At 33.7% G+C, this 12,291-nt stretch overlaps 1 protein-coding gene across 11 annotated transcripts in view; it reads right to left on the bottom strand.

The window, feature by feature from the left end:
- LOC143249623 (uncharacterized) overlaps positions 1 to 12,291 on the bottom strand; it is a 70,363-nt gene that overhangs the window by 48,585 nt on the left and 9,487 nt on the right. Inside the window, exon 2 of one of the 11 annotated variants that reach the window (XM_076499796.1) lies at positions 9,108 to 9,454. The exons of the other annotated variants lie outside the window; for them this stretch is intronic. The gene's annotated coding sequence lies outside the window, so the exon portion shown is untranslated. The remainder of the gene's footprint in view (positions 1 to 9,107; positions 9,455 to 12,291) is intronic. 11 annotated transcript variants of the gene reach the window in all.

Below are 12,291 nucleotides of genomic sequence, written 5' to 3'. Positions count from 1 at the left end.
TAATAAGGTGTAGTTCTGATAATTGATAAATAAATGATCTTCGCCAACGTTTATTTGCTAGTAAACAGTTGGTTCTATTTCAAAAAGTATTGAAGCCTATTCCCACTTGAGTGGTCAGCTGAAAATTTTTGGGAGTTATCAACCACGATATTGTAAAAGAAAAAAATATATTCCCTCTTTATAATCGCCAATATTTTTCTAGAGATACCAACTAAGCATCACATTTAGGAGAACTGGACCATTCAGAACAAACTAGCCTGTACCTTCAAAGTTTGAATTGTCAATTGCACTAGACAAATCAATTTTTCTACTTGCTGTGGCGCCTAAGAACTTGGTAGTACGTAGCCGTATTTAAATGCCCCGAGATTTCCATATTAATTGTATTTTCTTGTACATACCTTATTACAATTACTTTATACCCCTAATGCAATTTTAATCAAAATAAATACACATATAGACAAAAAAAATGACTAAAATCATATTTTTATTAATTTTTGTTTCTGAATAACAATTTTTTAAAAACGTCGTAACGTGGCAACGGTGCAACTATGCAAGGCACGGGGCCTTTCCTAACTAACTGACAGTTGAAACCGATATTGTGAAATTGTGTCCCTATAAATGTTAAAGCATTACAAATTTGAAACTTAATTAACTATTATATATTTTATGTAGTCACTTAATATTTAAGCAAGTTTATTCTCCTCATAAATTAATTACTTATTTAGTGTTTCCAGCTATCTTGCATGTTGCTTTGGTTGTTGTGATGGTGTTGCTAGGCGATATTCAAACCTTTGTGAACTTTCTATATTATATTAATGAAAATTGTATCATCTCTCTTAACCATGGCTCAATCACAGAGTAGAGAGTTTGGACAAAAATGTATGACATTCAGAAATGTACTGTTCATATCTATTTAAATATCATAGTACCGTTTGTTGTATGTCCCTGTAACTACTTCGCATGGTATGGATGGAGCTTCAAAGTTGTTATGGAGGTTCATTAGGTACGTGTGGATAGGTACAAACTTTCAGTTTTACATTTTTCGGTATTTGTGCGCTTTTTTCTTTAACCACTGCTTCGCCCCTGTTGATGGATTTTCATCATGAGGATTTATTAGGTCCATGCGGAAATATATTCAAATTTGCGGCCTCGCATTTTAGGTTTTGCAGTTTTCATGGGCTTTCACTAACCAGGAATTTACATAACTTCCCCAGGAGACGGATGCTCCATCTAGTTTAAATATTCTTTTAAATTCATATATTCTTTAAAATAAATACTCAGAGAAACAACATTTTGATGCCAACACCGTTACACAACTTGAACTCTACCTTTCTACTTTGTTGCACAGTTATTCATTTTTCCCTCAGTCTGTATCAACTACTTCATCTGATGATGATAACGAACCTCTCGTTCATTTCCAGAGTATTCAACAGAGTAGTATGACAATATTTAGTTCATATCAGAAGAGAAAAAAAGTTCACACTTAATACCTTTTTAAAAATAATATGCTTTGTTTGTTTGTTTTTCAATTTCGCACAAAGCTACTCGAGGGCTATCTGTGCCAGCCGTCCCTAATTTAGCAATGTAAGACTAGAGGGAAGGCAGCTAGTCATCACCACCCACCGCCAACTCTTGGGCTACTCTTTTACCAACGAATAGTGGGATTGACCGTCACAGTATAACGCCCCCACGGCTGAAATGGCATGTTTGGTGTGATGGGGATTCGAACCCATGACCTCAGATGACGAGTCAAATGCCTTAACCCACCTGGCTATACTGGGCTGACATATTTATACAAATAGCTCATGGCAAAACCCATGTGATGCCTATGTGAGAATGGAAAAACCTGGAACTGCAGTACCTGACCCTTATGCACAAGAAATGTGACAGGGGGTGGGACTCTACTGTTAAGACAAAGAACAGATAGAGGCTAACTACAACCATGTTGTAGATCTACAGTTGCAGTAAAAAATCAATGCAAACTGGAGAACGAGTAACTTTTGTACCTTGGAGAGTCTAGGCATTGACACAGAAAAGAAAAGACTGATGACTGGACACCAATCTCCTGTCTGCTTAGGCCCAACAATTCACAGGAGTAAAAACTCTGAAGAATTAGCCCAACTCTCTCACTAACCCCCCCAGACCAATTAAATTCAGTTAATCCCAAAACTAAGTTCCAACTTCTGACAAACTGCAGGATACAGAATCCATACAAATTGGGTAGATAATAGTAGGAAAGATGGGAACTAAATAATCAGTGTGACTAAACTCCTGGGCCTTTGATTAAGGTTGTTACATGTCCAGAAATTCTTGGAACCAAGTCCCCAAAGGCATACAATAACTACTGATGCTGCTGGAGATTGGAATAAACAATGGAAACTTTTGATATAGACAGAATCTATTCTGAGTACCAACGTACTTAGCGGCTGATGTCTGGACTCACAAATAAAGGTGAAACTATGACTCCCTGTAAATGTGGTATAAATGTCTAGAATGGTAAGAGAATCACAAAATCTGAAGCTTTCCCACTTGCTGTGACGCAATAAATATTTGCAGAAGACATTAAAAAAGTACTACTTTACGCTCTATTAATAATTCATATCTTACTTCATTGTCATATTCCGGATATATACATATAATATTACTTCAACTGATAAAACAGTCATGCTAAGCTGAATGAATAAACAGAAGCTTGCCATGCATTTATCTTTAGCAATTTAACTCGTAACTTAATACAAACGATTTGCTTATACTGGTGCATTGGCACGTTATTAGTTTCAAATTGTGGAAACAGGAGCAACACGTATATATTATAATACTCGGTTTGTCTGTCCTGAAAATACATGCGAACTTCACAATATAAATGTTCGTGCGCTCACACTTCAGCTGATGTAGACCACCGGTGGATATAAATACTATTTAGTAGACATGTCATACAATAATATATTAAAAGCTAAAGGTTTTGAAAATGTCTAATAGCAGATCGCAGAATAGCATTATAAGTTTACTTATTGCTAGTTTGAAGTAGGATAAAGTATAAGCCCAACTAAATTATTTTAATATTAGTGTTTAAGTTAAATATATATAGGTACACGCGCGCGCGCAGTGTTAATTTATTTCTTTATCGAATACAGACTATACTTAATAAAGACTCAACTAATGTTAGATCTAAGACAAGTGGAGTTACAGATTTTGGTATCTGCAATTAGACTTACTTTGTATTGTTCTAAAAACTCTATTTATAGAAGTAATGTTGAAGTAAAGATACTAACTTGACCACAGGTGTTTTGTGGTCTCTACTAGTGCGTGTCTATAGATATATTAAATATGTGGCGATACGGGACAAGTATCACATCGTGAAGCCGAGATGAGATTTTATCGATACATCGTCCGATACAATTTATATATTTCCACAAAATCTCCAAAGGTTTTAGAAAACACTGCAAGACTTTTATACATAAAAAAACAGAATTTCTAATAAAGTATTTCTGCTAAAAAATAATGATTTAATACAGGAAGATAAGTATTAAGTACCACGTGTTGTCTTCATTTTTTTAACCAAAACCATCATAGGCAAACTGACAATAACAAAATAGATACAGATATTAACTTTTTACTTTACTTCTCTTACCTGCTGTCATTTAGTTGATAAAACCTCAGAATTTAAAAAATACACTGTAAAATGTAAAGTATTTAAATAAGAATGTTAGTAATATAGATAATAAATTACAAAAAAGATTGTCAAACTTTGTAACAAACTGTTGGTAAAACTTCTGTATTCAAATACGTATCGTACCGACCACTATGATGAGATACGCATCTCTAATATATAAATAATCAAGATATATAAAGTGACCACTATAGTTTTATTCTGTTGAAATAATCAAATATCGATGTGATCGTCTGAACTTGTAATATGTAGATCATAATACACAATATCTTAATATCATTACATATATTAATCATAAAGCTAGTTAATACTTTATATCGACATTAATCCTGTTTTCTTTTTCCACGAATAAACAATTATATCCTTTCATTTCTTTACTTTTTGGTTAGAAAATCATCTAATACTCAACCACCATTAAATTGCTTTCTTAGAATTTCTTGGAAAACGCTACAAACGCATTACCAGTTAACTCAGTGTTTGTTTTTTCCTTCATAATGATTTTGTTTCGTGACGTCTCGCTAGTTAATGTTAGCAGTTGATGTTCTAATAATAATAAAATGCATTTCTATTTCTTATTAAAACTTTAAACAATTAAAGAATTCATGCAAAGGCTTTTTAACTTTTAGCAGTGTTTACATATAATCACACATAATGTTAGAGAAGTTTCATGCGGCTAATACCTAATTTCATTTTTCGAAAATGAAATCAAATGTCAGTTCGTCACCGTAACGACTGTTCGCGTATTGGTCATGTGGTAAAACTGTATTATGGAGTTAACGAGTCGAGTTCGACTCCGTGTGGTATCATAAAATATTTCATACACATTAAACTATGGGTGTGTTATGAAAGTGGTAGTATGATGCTGATTGGCTGTTCTTCAGTTGATTGACAGTTTTTAAGGCCGGTTCTAGATAGTTTCAGACGCTTTACAATAATTACAAAATACACCTTCGCACTTGAGCATAACATAAAATACAACATGCAGGAAAAATACTTACCATATAATACTAAAACTAACAAAATCAATCTTGACTAAAAGTATATAATAAACTGGACGAGTATAAAAACGAAAAATATATGAATTCAAATAGTTTCAAACCTTCAATAGTTTGTTCGTTGAATTTCATGCAAAGCTACTCGAGGTTATCTGCCTTAATCCCCAATTTAGAAATTTATGGCTGAAAGGAAAGCAACTCGTCAACATTACACTGCCAACTTTTTGACTACATTATACCAACGAATAGTATGACTGAATGTAAAATTATAACGACATCACTGAATAAAATAACAACGGTCCCATACCTGAAAAGGCGAGCATGTTTGGTGAAGGAATTCGAACTCGCAAGTCCAAAGGTCAACCCGTCAGTTCTATTAGCGCAAATAGTTATGAAGACAAGTTTCTCAACATGAGTAATTTCTTTCGGAGATAAAGTTCGAATGTTCAGGAGCTACAATTTAGTATTAATATGTAAAAGTTAACGTTCACATTTCGTATCTTTAACATTGTGATTGAAAGAAAATAATGAAATATTTACAAAGTCAACATCAGGGGATTGTTATTTTGTGTGTACCAAATAGTCTTATAACCCCTCTACAACAAATTAACACTAATCCAGCTCATTACACATTTTATTTATAATAAAAAATGAAATTTTAAAGGGAAAAAGTAGCTTATTAACCCATAAGGACGTCCCTTCCAGCTTCTAACTATAACCACCCCTTACTAATAATGTATTCCTCCACCCTTATTTTTAACTCAGTTATATTTTCTGCCTCCACTAACACTGAAGGAAGCTCATTCCAAAAGCCATCCACCCTATTTGAAAAATAATGCTGTCCAAACTGTAAATAACTCCTACGTTGCCAAAGTATATAAATTGCAACAAAGACAACCACACGTTTTCAGGTCACGCGCTCTTTTTGAAGCTGTTACATATTTGTCATAAAGAATCGAACGCACCATTATTTTATTGGAACGCTACGTATCTGTTTTGTTGTTGTTTGTTTTAATAACCTGAATTTTTAATGTTATTCTGACGTTACTATTACATCACACAATTTATGTTAACAGTTATGACAAAATGCCCTGTGCTCAACACCTCGAAATTTTTCTTGGCTCAATTCCTTTATAAGTGATCTGTAGAGCTCCCATTATTCTACAGTTTATTTTTTATCGTAACATGTTACCAGTTGTTTTCGTTCGTACCGGCTGATATTTGGAGCTTACTTTAACTGGATGTTGAAAACAAAATACAACTAAATATATTTTTTTTCTAAAATACTTTAATATTAATGTCTACATACAAAATATTTTAATTTTAAATCAAACGCACATTAAAGTATATTTGCTACTTAGCACAAAATCATGTTCACGGCAAAATGTTTAAATCGGGTATAGAATCACGTGGATACATAAACCATGTATACAGTTGATTGACGTTTTACAAGCAACAAAACTGCAGCATCGATACACTATAATATAACCACGATTTAGAGCTTACACTTTTATACCCATATAAACATTACCGTAAGATTTTCATAAATAATATGCACCTATATATGTAAATTGTCTCACTCCTTATCAGAACACTGTTTACAAATTATCGTTACAACAGTAGAAATCCATAAGAAATCATGGTTACCACAGTTTACTAATGATTTTAATACAATTCTACTTAATGGTCATGCTGATAATATATTTGTACTCTTTAGAAATAAATATCAGAGCCCGAAGTTTTTATAATATATAAAAATAATTTTTCTGTTGAATAAGAAATAGACTGCGTTATCTTTAGACCTCTGTATTTTATTATCGTAAACCAACTTTCTCTCAGGTTTAAATTTCATCTATAGACGTTTCACACCTTCTGTTTTTAAGATTAATATTTGGGTCAATTTATACAGGCTTTAAAATAAATTTACACATATCTACGCATACATACACTTGTACTTATGCATTACGTTAATCATTGTCTCAAAAATCATTCACTCGGATAAAAGTTTAGTTTACTATTAAAGTGGGAAAAATAAATACCTGTTGTACCCAGCACCTTTTAATATAAAAATTACGCTCGAATAATATAATTTGATATTCGGAGGAGGACTATATAAAATATGACTGTTCGAAACTTAACCTTTCCTTGTAATCTAAATCTCTTGGAGGGCGGAAGATGAGGGGTAACCACAGTAATATTCCAGTCACAACCCACCAGAATTACAGTTTTGTTGTTTTCTTATTGTTTTTATTATATATTATATTTCAAAGGTGTTACTTGTCAGCCAGCGCATTTTCACGCTTAAGTTATTTAAGGATCTTCACGAGATGCACTAAATTACCCCGTTCTTTAAATATGCACTTCTTGTACAAGCTTGCAGAAGGCCTTTCCAAAAGAACTCTATCTTTCATTCAACTAACCCCACATTCACAAAAGACCTAGGACTGGATGAGTATTTCGAAGATAAGAAGGAAGCTAGAACTACAGTTTCAATGACTGAACCTTGTTTTCTTTTTACACTAATTACTTTTCAGTCATGTTACATAATTTCATAATACCTACAGAGCAATTATTTTTTCAGTCATGCCATACGTTATCATGATACCCGGACCTAAGCCTTGAAAGAGTTGTTTGTCCAGTTTTTCATGGAACTGAATGGCAAGTTTTTAACGAACAGAATGAAGAATCCAGCATCTAGAACAGCACTGAGATAATAACTAAACCTGTACTTACGTGAAGATGATTTTTATATCAATGCTGGAACAGCCTCTTATCTCATAGAATTACAAAATAATCGATTCGTGGAAAAGACAATGACCGTAGGAGTTCAAAGTGATTACTCTTTTCAACCTCACGAAATACTTCCAATGGTTGTTGCATTCAAAACAAATTATACAAATATGAATGCCGTTATAGCTGCAGTTAACACTTGTTGTAAAGCTGCAAAATCGTTTAAGATAACAGACGTATAAGTGATACGTATATAACAATGAATAAAAAAGTAAAAAAATCGTTGAATTTTAATTTTCTATCATAGTTTTAATCAATCATAATGATGTTTGATTTGTTAATGAACAGTTTTAGGTCCAGTACTTACGCGCGTCAACGCATACTGAATTCATGCCTTAAACAACTATAAACAAAACAGATCTTCAACGTGTTGCTATAATATATGCACACAAGTTCACGTGACAGGGAATATTACGGTAATTATAAATTATACTTTTAGCTGCTTTACTTCATACGAATATAAATACAACGAAATATTGACAAAATCAAAATTTGAAACATATACAAAATTTTCAATTTTGAAATATCAAATATAATCATGCATACATAGAAAATACAACTTCATTAAAGAATACAATAAAAAATGTTTGTTTGTTTTTTGAATTTCGCGCAAAGCTACTCGAGAACTATCTGCGCTAGCCGTCCCTAATTTAGAAGTGTAAGACTAGAGGGAAGGCAGCTAGTCATCACCATCCACCGCCAACTCTTGGGCTACTCTTTTACCAACAAATAGTGGGATTGACCGTCACATTATAACGCCCCCACGGCTGAAAGGGCGAGCATGTTTGGTGCGACCGGGTTTCGAACCCGCGACCCTCGGATTACGAGTTGAACGCCTTAACGCACTTGGCCATGCCAGGCCGTTAAAAAAAATGAATCAAAAGAAAAGCGAAATATTGTAAGGTTTTTTCGCGTGATTTACTTTCCTTCTCTATTTTTAACTTCAACTGTAAACATCGATTCAACAGCAAAACGATCGGTACTTGGAACCAGGCAAATGTTTCAAAATGAGTCAACTGGAATGAAATGAAAAAGTTATTTTCAATAATTAAATATACATTACAGCAATGTTTCCGACGAGATATTTGTGGTCATGTAAGATACCTTCTTCAAGAAACTTCCAAGCAAAGTTCACTGTTAAAAGTTTCATACGCCGAAAATAAGCCTATCATTTGTGATTTACATCACAGTAAACTGGAAAAAATGTTCTAAAATTCTCTTAATATATTCATTACGAGCTTCAAATAAGCAGTGTAGAAAATACCTTTTTGCCTACTGAAAAGTGCTTATGCTACAAATACAATGGTTGAATACATAATAATAAAACGGTTTTAGAGCATGACCTCATCGTTTTTGTCCATTTCACCTGGTCTGATCATGCTCTATTTGATAGCCATGCACCTTCATGAAAGGCTTGCAGCGTAATTATCATGTTTAAAACATACCCCTCTTTCGTGCCGCTCTCCATAATCTATCTAAAATACGAGGTCAGTAATTTTCATGTGTTAGTTTCAACAGTCCAATCTTACAGAAATTTTCATACAAATTAAACAATAAGTTTTCATATTTTTCAAATTTATTCTCCAGCTGCTTGAGGTATGTGATAGTTGAACCAATATGTAACTGAAGCAACTTGTGCACATGTGACTTACCTCGCTTTTCCAGGCGGAGATTCTCCTTTCTCATGTGTGTTCTGTTGCCTGGGTCATGTGGATGGCTTTTTCCACTGACCTTTATGTTCGTGGGTTCTCATCTATAACAAGATACTGCACTTCACTTACATCAGCTAGAGTAGGACTTTTTGCACGTCTCTTTCAGGCGCCCCAAAGTGGTATGTCTTCGAAATTACGCCACTAGAAACCAGGCTTCGATACACGTGGTGGGTAGAGCACAGATAACCCACGTGCAGCTCTGTACTTAACTACAAACAAACAAACTCTTTCGCGATGTTCCTGCTTTTCCAACTTGATTCATATTTCTTTTCTTGGAAACTCAAACCCTGAATAGAACACACCTTTATATGAATATATCACCACGGTAAGGGTTGTTACATATTCTTCCCAAATGTAATCAATTTTCGGTTGCATTACACTACTTACCGAACGCCAAGCAAATATCATACAAGTTTTCATACATTCTGCTACGATTTCGGAACAACTGTAGTTGTCAGGTGACGTATTGATTTGCATGTTCAAAAACGTTTTAACAGCCAGTCTGCAAATAAGGGGAACATTTTTGGTGGGTTGATTCCCAAACAAAATTTTTCAGTACTTACCTTTTTTAAAATTATGAATAGAGATAACGACAACTTGTGATACTCGGAATCTGATATGCATACTATTATCACAACATTCGCACTATTTTACCGACTACTGGCGTGTAAGACCCGTATTACCATTCCAAATACCACACAAAATATTGTAGTGGTTTCTCATGTTGCGCAGTACAAAATATGGTTCTTCGGCTCTATAAAGATGTTTTCTCCGTGGTTTTCGCAAATTCTGTCAATAGAGATAGTTAAGGACGGTCCAAAGAATCTTATTTGCTGCTGTAAGTTAAGTTAGGTTAAGTGCTGTACCTGCCACAAGTGAATACTTACTTGACTAGAATACTAACTTCGACTAGTTTATATGGTAATGAACACTTAATATGTTAACAGAGAAATTTTATGTTAACATATTAAATATTTTATTACAAAGGAGGTTTTTAGTTTTAACGTAAGTACCAGAAACCATGACACCACACTGTATCAAATCAAATACACTGAACTGGGTCTTAATATAACAAGCTCAAATCCTATAGAAGTGGCTTAAATAATTTCGTCTCTAAAGACAAACCAAGTATTTGGTATTGAACTAAAGGCCTTTTGGGGAGTACCCTATAAAAGGCAAATATTTTTTTACTTGAAATTTGGAATGAACAAATTAAGATGAATGTGGAGAAAACATCTTCAGTCTTTCGCAAGTTTTATTGCGATTATTAGACCCAACATTCCACAGTATTATGTATACTTTTTTTTTTATTATTATTAGCACTTATGCAGTTCAGCTAAACTTCTTGAGAGCCCTCAGTAGCACAGCGGCATGTATGCCGACTTACAACGCTAAAAACCGGGTTTCGATATTCGTGGTAGGCAGAACACAGATAGCCCATTATGTATCTTTGTGCTTAATTCTAAAACTTCTGGGGTAAAATAAAGCCATAATCTTCCATTTTAATATATGTTTGTTTTCCTAATATTATCTAACAATTTACTGACATAAAAATTGACATCTAAAAATTGCTGTTGAAGATTGAGCAAATGTCTCTCTAAGTGTACAATGTACTGTTTGTAGCCACGACTACCAAAAAAATTGCCGCTTAGTCCCATTAAAATTAATGAGACTTCAGTAACATGGCATCACGAGTTTCCGTCACTTTCTTCCCATTACTAAAATTCACGTCTGAAAACTTTTACCACAAGGATGTATTAACGAATTTATTACTATGGTTCTTCAAACTACATCATCATCACAACAGAAACAAAACATTATCGTAAATAATAATCAGACAAAGTGTGATTATACAAAATCATAATACACAAAAAACGACAATAATTCTAAACACACATTAATAAGAATAATAACCAAAGGCTACGTACACGTAACACAGAAAATAATTTTCAAGATCAGTAGCATGTCATTCAGTTTTCGACTAACTTCCTTCTTAAAGAGAAATGGAACAACAATATTATGTTGAAGTAAAAGTCTTCAATGGTTAACACCTATGTTGCTGCTCAACAGCAAAACGTAATCCGGGTTATTCTTATACGATCTTGCTAAAAGTTTGGACATTAAATGTTCATATTCGAGCATTATGATTTGATGTTTCTGTCGTGGGTGTACAACAGAAACTTGTAACGTTTTCAGTCTTACCATAATTATTGACTATGGCTAATGGTTAAAACTGTGTCTAATTCAAATTTGTTGTTGTTTTTATATCAATTACACTAAATAGTTTAATGTGTTTTACTGGCTGCTGTATTGATTAGACATAACTGTGTCGAGTTAGAGAGTGATCTGACGCGTAACGTGTATCTCGCAACTTAAACCTATACTTTTATCGATAGTTAAGTTTGAGCTTTATCGATCTAATTATATATATAAATTTATACATTTTTTTTTAAAATTTATGCACATCTAAACAAAGAATATCTAAACTAGCCGTTCCTAATTTCGAGCTGACATACCGAGAGAAAACAGCATCCACCGCCAACACCTAAACACAATTCTCTTATCTAGTAGTAGGGTTTCACTGTTACTCCTATAAAGCATCCTCGGCCCCTAATAACGGAAAGTATTTTATGCCAACAGTGAACCCTCAGATCCACAGTCCTGCACATTAATCATAGGTCACGAATTCTCCGTCTTACCTAGACTGTAAATGTTGTCCTTTGCCTTAAAAACACGTTGCTTCAAATGTGTTTTCGTTGAGTCATGTATTCGCACTTCACAGATATACGAAAATTCCGTCTTACCTTATTTATACACGCGAGTAGTTTATATTCGACCTTTCATACAACTTATATTTACAGGCAAATACATAATAAGACAGTTTTGATTTGCGTAACTCACAGAAGTATGGAGCATGTATTAGGACGAATTGCGGGAAAACAAACCGCCGTTAGCCCCAGTATAGATGGATTGATTCATACTCACATTGTGCAACCATTTTTTTAAACCATGTTTACGACATACAACAGAACTGAGGCTGAGTCATCTTGTAAATAGTATAAAAATTTTCTATGTTAATCTTAAAGAGCAAAACAGTCAATCAGCTCGTTTATTTCCTACCGAA

Source organism: Tachypleus tridentatus, chromosome 4, assembly GCF_004210375.1.
Source record: "Tachypleus tridentatus isolate NWPU-2018 chromosome 4, ASM421037v1, whole genome shotgun sequence".
In the NCBI taxonomy this organism is placed as follows: Eukaryota; Metazoa; Arthropoda; class Merostomata; order Xiphosura; family Limulidae; genus Tachypleus; species Tachypleus tridentatus.
The sequence above is the reverse complement of the archived record's forward strand: the minus strand, read 5'-3'. Positions and strand labels throughout refer to the sequence as shown.